Genomic DNA, 9,494 nt, shown 5'->3' with positions numbered 1-9,494 from the left:
CTGACCTGGTACTTTGAAAGGGGAGAGTAAGAAGAAGGTGTCACAAGAGTTTCTTTTCTGGGGCGCCTGGGTGGCGCAGTCGGTTAAGCGTCCGACTTCAGCCAGGTCACGATCTCGCGGTCCGTGAGTTCGAGCCCCGCGTCGGGCTCTGGGCTGATGGCTCAGAGCCTGGAGCCTGTTTCTGATTCTGTGTCTCCCTCTCTCTCTGCCCCTCCCCCGTTCATGCTCTGTCTCTCTCTGTCCCAAAAATAAATAAAAAACGTTGAAAAAAAAAAATTTAAAAAAAAAAAAAAAAAAAAAAAAGAGTTTCTTTTCTGACAGATGAGGTGATGTGGCCCCATGTCACCTGGTGTGCTTCCACCTAGTCTTGTACTTTCCTTTTCACCCACTACCACACTCGTGTGACTGCACACAGCTTGTGTAGAGGGGACGGCTTAGTTCTCAGCTATAGGGGTCACCCCACCTAGAAGGCTCCTTCTCCCATGCTTATGGAAGACCTCTAAGGAGTTTGCCTTAGTTTTCGACCCCTTCAGCTCCTCTTCTCTTTGATGTGGATGACTGAGATTTCTCAGCCTTATGTGGTACCTCACAGGTTCATCATCAAGCTCCCTTCCTGACCAGATCTGTGTTACCCCTTCAAATACAGAAATTCTGGTGTCGCCACCTGTCAAGCAGGCACTTAGTGCCACTCAGCAATCCCACATTTCCTGAGTCCCCTTTATCTCCTGTGTGCTCCCTTCAAACTTCCAACGTTTCATTCCTACTGTTCATCCTCAGCCTATGGCTCTCACTTCACTGAGAAGACAGAAGCAACCAGAACACAGAGACTCTCACCACGGGATCTGTACTCATGCCTCTCTCTGTCTTCCCTCCCATAACAGTGATCCACTTGCAACATTAATTAACAGGCTGAACACCCCTTCCTCTTCAAAACACTTTTTTCCCCCCGCAGCTTCCAGGACAGCCAGTCTCTCCTGGTTCTTGTCTCACATCACCAGCAGCCTCTCCCTGTCGTCTTTGCTCCTCTGTCCTCCTAGCCTTACCGATTGCAGTGCCCCAGGGATCAATCCTTTAACTGCTTATCTTTTTTACAAACCCTAGCTTTCACTTTCACAGTGAGTTCATTCTGCCTCATGGCTTTAAAATACCATCTAAACTCTACTAACTCATAAATGTGTATCTTCAGTCCAGACTCCCCGCTAAGTTCCAGCCTGGTGTATGCAACTGCCCACCCACCATGTTCACCTGAAAGTCATGACGAACCTTAAGGACTCCACTCAGAGCCCTTGATCTTCCCTCCAGGCCTGTACTTCCTTCAGCCTTCCCCATCTCAGTAAATGGCAACTCCATCCTACTAGCTGCTCAGGCCCCAAATCTTAGAGTCAACCTTAACACCTGTCTCTCACAGCTGATCTAATCAGTAAATCTCATTGGATCTACTCTCAAAGAATATCCAGAATCCAGTCATTTCTCACTACCATTCATCACTTTCCCCACTGTCACCTGGTCTAAAACACCCTAGCTTGTCTGGATCACCATAAGACCCTCCCTCTGCTTCCACACATGCCTCTCAAAGACTATTCTCAGCACAGCAGTAGGGTGATCTATTTAAAATTAGGTCAGATTACTAACTGCTCAAAATCCTGCATTGCCACTTTGGAGAAAATACAACATCCTTACCCATGTGGAATTACCAGCCCTGCCCCACAACCCGGCAACCCATAGTCTCCCTACCTTCCCTTCCTGCCTCTTTCTTCCCACTCACTCTGCTCCAACCCCACTGGCCTCTGCTGTCCCACCCCTACCTTCGTGCTTGCTGCTCCTCTGCTGGGAATATTCTTCCCTGTCCTCTTAGACTGCTCTAGTTTTCTCCTTAGCCCTTCACCTGGTGTATCAACTATATATCTCCCCTTCCCCCCAACTTCAGAAGAGCTTCAGGAAAGCAGGGACTTTGTCCACTTCCCTTCCTAGTGGTGCTCAATAAAATCCTCCTACCTGTGCCTCCAAGAAACTCCCCTTGGAGCTGCAGTGGCCTCTCTGTCCTAGAAGCCACAACATCTGCTACTCTGCCCCACCCCCACCCACCTAGCCCACCTGTTTGGATCTTTCCCCTTGTCCTGCTGCTCCATGGTGGGCCCATGAGACCACACTGTGCATAGTGACAGTCAGGGGACCTGCAGTGCTTTGCATTCAAGAGAATCTCAGTAAATGTTGGCTGCTTACAAAGAGGTCTCTATGATGCTGATTTTGTGACCCAAGAGCGGCTGAGTGTCCTCAGTGAGTATACTCACCCCAACTGTGGGGGCACCTATTGGGCCCAGGGCTGACGTAGGAAAAATCCATTCAGGCATCAAGAACACCACCTGCTCCTGAGAGCTTCGTAGACCTCCACACTCCTTAGCCCAGGAGGACAGGGGAACTTCACAGCCTTCCCAGCCCCATAAGTCCCCCTTGAGTCTCAATACTGGTCCTTGGACAGGCATTCAATAGCATTGACCAGATGATGAAAAGTTCTCCCTTTTCAATTCTCTCTCAAAGACCCTATCATGGAATGAATTGCACCCTCCTGCCCCACCCCCACCCCCAAAAGATATGTGGAAGTCCCAACCCTCAGTGCCTCAGGATGTGACATTTTTCAGAAATAAAGTTGTTGCAGATACAATTAGTTAAGATGAGGTCACACTGGAGTAGGGTGGGCCCCTGAGCCAACAAGGCTGTCATCCTTATAAGAAGATGGCCTTGTGAGGTAGACACAGGGAGAAGCCATGTGACAATGAAGGCACAGACTGGAATGACAGGGCCACAAACCAAGGAGCAGCGAGGATTGCCAGCCAACCACCCACAGCTATCATCAACAAGGAAGGACTCTCCCCTGCAGTTCTCAGAAAGCATGGTCCTACTGAACTCAGTTCCAGACCTCCAGGGCTCCAGAACTGTAAGACAAGTTTCTGTTGCTTTAAGCCACCCTGTTTGTGGAAGCCTGAGGAAGTTAACACAGATCCTGGTTACCTCCAGAGGCTGTCATCTGGGGCTAGCAAGTTTTTAATGCCTTTCCAACACTTGCTAATTTTCCTTTTTACAAAGCAAAAACAGTCCTCAGGCTAAGAGCTTTTGGCAGGAAAGGCACCTAACTAAATTTTAATAACCTTGTTTTGATCTCATTATATTTATTTTTATGATTACAATCTATTTCTAGCAAGTGATAACTGGTTTTCCTTACACAATAGTAAAACAAAGTTTTGTTTTTAAATAGATAAAGTTTAAAGTGAGTTCATCTGAAGAAAATATCATCATATTAACAAAAGTGGCATAAAAATATGGCAAAAACAGCAAAGGTAGGATGATGATTGAAGTTTGGCATATATCGTCTCAGAGAAAGCCGAGACCGGCTAGCTGCTACACGGCTATCTTTGAGGTCCTCAATCACAAATGCAAAAAGGATAAAATGAAAATGGCAACACATATGATTAGAAAAAAGTATGACATAGGCAAAATTGTCTTCACATCAGTCTTGGTTTTCTACACCTTTTCTCCATCACACCCCACCCCCTCCCACCTTGTTGGCCTTCCCTTATTTGGGGGTCAGGGGCTACATATGGCCAGGCTCCCTCTTGTCCTCAAAGAAAACTGATGTGATAAACCAGGACCCACTGAGCTTGGAGTCAGAGCATCTGGGTGAGGGCCACATCACTGTCACTGATGTGCTGAGTGACCTTGGGCGGATCCCCCAGTTTCCCCCCCAGACTTCAGCTTCCTCTCTCTGAGAGAACATGAAACCATCTTTAAAATCTCTTTCAGCTCTGAACTCTGTGCTTCTGGGATGTTAGTGACTCTCTTGGGGAATTTCACTTTGAAAGAGACCCCAGGAAAGGGATGAATAAATTCATAGAAATTTGAATTGATGCCCCAATAGAGGAATTCCAGGTTCATTGGCATGTGGAGGAGAGATATTTTCAGGGTGGTGGTGTGGGAAACCTCTAAAGTCACACTGTGGGCTCTTTCCGTCTCCGTATGAGTCTGACTTCTCTCCAAGATGACAGGCTTAGCATTATCTCAGATCTCTTCACCCCTCTATGGAGACCCCTGCTCCCGGGGTAGCTGCCATCCACTCTATCAGGAATCAAGTAGCTGAATCTCTGATAGGGCTAAATACCACATTTTTAATTTTTAAAAAGCAAAATATATGGGGCGCCTGGGTGGCTTGGTCGGTTAAGCGTCCGACTTCGGCTCAGGTCACGATCTCGCGGTCCGTGAGTTCGAGCCCCGCGTCGGACTCTGTGCGGACAGCTCAGAGCCTGGAGCCTGTTTCAGATTCTGTGTCTCCCTCTCTCTGTGACCCTCCCCCGTTCATGCTCTGTCTCTCTCTGTCTCAAAAATAAATAAACGTTAAAAAAAAATTAAAAAAAAAAAAAAGCAAAATATAGGTATTTATTTACATGCATGTTCATACACACACACACACACACACACACACACACACAGAGTTGGGGGCAGGAAAGAGCCAGGAAGAAAAATCAGCTTTGACAACCTAATAAATGTCAATTTCTGAGGGGGGCTGAGTTGGAAGATGAATCCTCACAACTTTAATTGGAGACATGATGCTCTCACTTTGCCAGGCAGCCCCGCCTCTCCCCCAGATCCCTCCACAGATAGCAAGGCCCTTGCCTTACACTAATTGACAAGAGGCCTCTGTCTTCTAGGATTTGTTTCTGGGATGTCAGAGATGTAAGGGGGAGGGGGGGTTTCTCTAATGCCTCCCATCCTCACCCTCATGCCCCTCCGAGAGGAGAGGAAGAAGCAGCAGGACATGGGGTCAGCAGCCCCACAATGGTGCCCACAGTATCTGGTAGGAATGAAGAGGCCCCCTCTAGGACGTTCCTTGTCCCCTCACAGATATGAAGGGTCTCTTTTCTGACCCAGGAACGATGTTCTAATCCAGGCACAGCAAGAGAAAGCACCAAGATCTGGAGACATGGTACTGAGGAGGACACAAGGAAGCCGCGGACCTTCCCCCCACAGGCAGTGTCCCACAGCAGTTGGGAGGACGGCACCAGAGCCAGGCTGCCTGCAACCAGGGGCAAGCTCCACCACCGCTGCCCCTTGGATAAAGTGCCTGGCCTTTCTGTGCCTCAGTTTCATCATCTATAAAACGGAGATAATCACTGGGCCACCTTGAAGCACTGTGAAAGGATCAGGCAGCCAAATACCAGCAGAGCACTCACACCCGTCCCCTGGCACACGGTAAGAACTCAACAAGTAAGAGCCCTTTCCCAGCCTAGCACGCCTCTCTTTGCCGGAGCGCTCCAGCCAGAATGCCTGAGCAAACTGTGGAGGCTCAGCGCCGTTACCCTGTTTGGGTAGTCTGTTTGACTACACGTCATGCATGAGGCAGCTTGGCTGTGACAGACTGCCACCAATCTGACCAATCTGGGCAGAAACTGCAACCCTCATCACAACCCTGGGCTCCTGCGTCACACTGACTGGCCACTTCCCATGCAACATGAAGGAACACTTTTCCCTCAGGACTCCCCACTGCCACTGCTCGCCCTTCTCCAAAACCCCCAAACATTCTCCTTTTGCCTTCCTGCAGATTCTGGTCCTGGTCACTCAATTTAGCTCATTTTTACATTAGCAATGGCCCAAGTAACTAGCAACTGCATGGTGCTTTACAATTTACAAGGCTATGTTTTATTTACATGTCTGAATTGTTAATGCACTCACATGGTTCAAAAAATTAAAACTATATGTGAGAAGGCAAACAGTGAGGACTCTCCCTAACACTCCATATCTTATCCTTCCAGATTCCAACCTCATCCCCCATAAGTAGCCACCTGTTATTAGCTCCTCAGAGATCCTTCCAGAATTTCACAATGTGGGCACAAATATTCCTATATCCTCCTTTTTTAAACACAAAATGCAGCATGCTGTACATACTGCTCTATAGCTTGCTTTTCTGCACTTGACAGTATCTCTTATATATCATACAAAACTTTCTATTTCCTGGGGTTTTTTTATTTTTTTAATGTTTATTTTTGAGAGAGAGTGCGTGAGTGGGGGAGGGGCAGAGAGCAAGGGGGACAGAGGATCCACAGCAGGCTCTGCACTGACATCAGCGAGCTCGATGCGGGACTCAAACCCATGAACCGTGAGATCATGACCTTACCTGAAATCGGACGCTCAACTGATTGAGCCACCCAGGCGCCCCTCTATTTCCTGTTTATAGCTGCATAATACTCCTCACATGAGTGAACCACAGTCTCTTAAAAAGACCCCTCTCGGGGCGCCTGGGTGGTGCAGTCGGTTGAGCGTCCGACTTCAGCCAGGTCACGATCTCGCGGTCCGTGAGTTCGAGCCCCGCGTCAGGCTCTGGGCTGATGGCTCGGAGCCTGGAGCCTGTTTCCGATTCTGTGTCTCCCTCTCTCTCTGCCCCTCCCCCGTTCATGCTCTGTCTCTCTTTGTCCCAAAAATAAATAAAAAACGTTGAAAAAAAAAAAAGACCCCTTTCGATGGACATTTACATTGTTGTAAATCTTTTCCCTTTGCAAACAAGGCTGCAACAAATAGCCATAAACATAGACCCTTTGCACTTAGGCAAATATATTTGTAGGATAAATTCCCAGAAGTAGAATTGCTGGGTCAGAAGATATGTGTATTTATAATGTTGATGGCTATTGCCAAATTGCCCTCCATAGAACTTATACACATTTCTCTTCCCATGAGAAATACGAGAGTGCCTGTTTCTTCACAACTTCACCATTAGAGCGTGTTATTAAATTTCTGGCCTCTTGCCAATCCGATAGGTGAAAAAATTATTTATCAGTGTAATTTTAATCTGTATTTCTCTTATTCTGAATGAGATTGGACATCATCGTATATGTTTAAGAGCCATTTATATTTCCTTCCCTTAGATGTACTTTGCTACCTATTCATCTCCTTTGGTGTTCACAACGCCCCCGTGAGATACAGAAGGCAAGTATTAATAAGATCAGCATTTTAAAATGATAAAGCTAAGACTCAAAGCATTTAAGATACTGGCTCAAAGCCACAGGCTGGTATGTGGCAAAGCCAAATTTCATCCTGCATTTCTCTTTCGTCTGCCGTGGATCTCTCCCTACTGAACCCAGAATAGTGCTGAGATGCGGCAGAAGAAAGAGCCAGGGGACCAGGAGCCTGACCTGGCTTCTCACCGTGGCTCCTGAGTTACAGGCTGTGTGCCTTTGGGCCAGTCCCTCCATTCTCGGGGCAGACTTTTCATAGCTATAAAACCAAGATTTGAACTAAATCACTTAAGGTCCCTTCCAGGAAATGATTACAGTGGGAAGCGCTCCATGAATCTTTTATCATTATTTCTTTTTGAGCAGAGGAAATAAAACCGTTTTCAAACCTCCTAAGATGAGAACTTTCAAATCATACCTGTTTATGTGAACCTAGTCTAATCAGAGGCCATGTGTGAGGAGGCAGGTGAAGGGACAGAGGGGGGCTTGAGGTCGGGGATTGTGTGGGGGGTCAGGGTCGGGAAGGAAGGTGGGGGCTGTTGCTGCACTGCTCTGGGGTTGCTCCACATTGAGAGCCGATGGCAAGATTTTCAGGAGGTTTGCAAGCCACTTGACGTCAAACTGACAGCTGAGGAATGGCCACACAAGGAATATTGACACCATGGAAATCAGTGAATGCTACAGATAATGGTCTCTGCATCCCCCCCACCCCACCCCACCCCCACCCAGCATCTGCTGCCCATCTCTGCTGGAGGGTCTGCAAAAATCATAAGCAACAGGGGGACTGGAGAATTGAGAGGATTTTCAGGGAGTGTGGGGGGTCCCAGAACTGTGACAAGACCACCAATGCTCAGGCAGGGCAGTTGCACCATCTCTCCACGTCCCCTCCAGGGGGACAGTATGAACCCTGCTCCCTCATGCTAGCAGTGCGGCCTTGAGCAAGCTGCTTCCCTGCTCTTCCTCAGGTTCCCACCCACCTCAAGGGGGTTTTGTGAAGACACAGGAAGCCTTTAGAACAGTGCCTGCCACCGTGAAGGTTCAGTTAGCGCTGTTGTTGTCCTTTGACAACAGCCTCGAAGGAGGCACCCTCAGGAGAGCCCTGGGATGGAAGCCTCCCTGTCTGTTGCTCTGGGACCTTGGGCAGGTCTCTTGGCCCCTTCAGCCTGTTTCCAGTCCAAAGGACTGGACTGTACTGAATTGGACTGAACTGTCCCTCTCCTTCGGAACACATGCCTGTGTTCCATGATCCTGCTGGGTCTGTCCATGAGGAGCACAGCTCCCTGAGGCATGCACACTCCAGACTTGCTCCCTGCCCTGCCCACTGGACCTGCTATGCCCCTCTTCAAATTTCCTTCTTGACAGGGGCGGTCCATTAGGTTCCAAGCCAGCCCTCTACCCAGTGATCGAACCCGTGGGCTTCTCAGCCTGGAGCACCCTTTTCTAGTCTCCCAGTTTGGGAACACAGCTACTGTATCACCTCCCCCGGGAAGCCTTCCTTGATGCCCAAGTAGAGTCAGGCCTCCTTCCACGAGTCAGGCATCTATACTCTGGTGCTATGTCTGTAGACCCCTGAGCACTTAAACACACCACACTTTGAATATCTCCCCCTTGAAGCAAGAATCTGTTGCTTCTTTTTCCTGCCCCCTCACCTAGTGAGAGATTACCTCAATGATGGAATGAAGGAGGAAGGGTAAAATGAATGGAGAAATGGACAGAAGGATGGAGGGAAGGAAGAAGGGTAGGAAGGAAACCAGGTATTTTCTAAAACAAGCCCTGCCCACCTATCCTGTGCCCTCCCCATTCCACCCCCCCCCACCACCACAATGCTATCCCAAGCCTTGACGTTCTGCTGTAGAGTGACCCCTATAACTCCACATAGCTGCACTGCTCCCCTCAAATATTGGTATGAAAAAAGAGAGAAATAGCCCAGATTAAGGCTGGGTAATGAGCCATGCGAGGTGAGCAAGCACCACATTTCTCACTCACCTTGGCTGGTCCAGAGCTAGCAAGCTCCACTCACTCCTTCTTCCTGCCAGCCCAGGGAACATTTCCAACTGGTAGTCTGCCAGGGGGCTGGCTCCCTACAGTCTTCTCTGCTGGGACCCAAAAGCTCTATGGATCTTGGGGCTTTGAGTGAAGGAGGAGGTGGGCAGGGACAGAGGGAAGGTCCCTTGGCCCTTGCACACCTGAAAGTGAGTGCCTCCTTTCCAGTCTCAATGCAGACAAAGTGAAGAGGCTAGCCCTTCCTCATAGCCAAACCCCCTACCAATAATTTGCTCCTTCCTCCAGTCGTCGTCCTATCCCCTTCCCTGCTTGACTATTCCCCATAGCACAAACTGACTCCCCATAAATTTTATTTGTTTTTTATTTGTTTATTGTCCCCCTCTCCCAAAAGAATGTAAACTCTACAAGGGCACATTTTCATATCTTCTGTTCCCTCTGCATCCCCAGGACCAAGTACACTGTTTGGCACTTCCCCTGTGCTTGATCAATACTTGT

General features: G+C 48.6%; 1 long non-coding RNA gene across 1 annotated transcript; it reads left to right on the top strand.

Annotated features, from left to right (window-relative positions):
* Nucleotides 1-2,745: 2,745 nt before the first annotated feature.
* LOC131506075 (uncharacterized) lies at nucleotides 2,746-5,716 on the top strand. The gene is made up of 3 exons (XR_009258718.1): nucleotides 2,746-2,935; nucleotides 3,254-3,335; nucleotides 4,940-5,716. It is a non-coding gene; the product is annotated as an uncharacterized LOC131506075 (long non-coding RNA).
* Nucleotides 5,717-9,494: the final 3,778 nt, after the last annotated feature.

This window comes from Neofelis nebulosa, chromosome 3 (genome assembly GCF_028018385.1).
Source record: "Neofelis nebulosa isolate mNeoNeb1 chromosome 3, mNeoNeb1.pri, whole genome shotgun sequence".
In the NCBI taxonomy this organism is placed as follows: Eukaryota; Metazoa; Chordata; class Mammalia; order Carnivora; family Felidae; genus Neofelis; species Neofelis nebulosa.
This window is presented reverse-complemented; position numbering and strand designations above follow the sequence as displayed.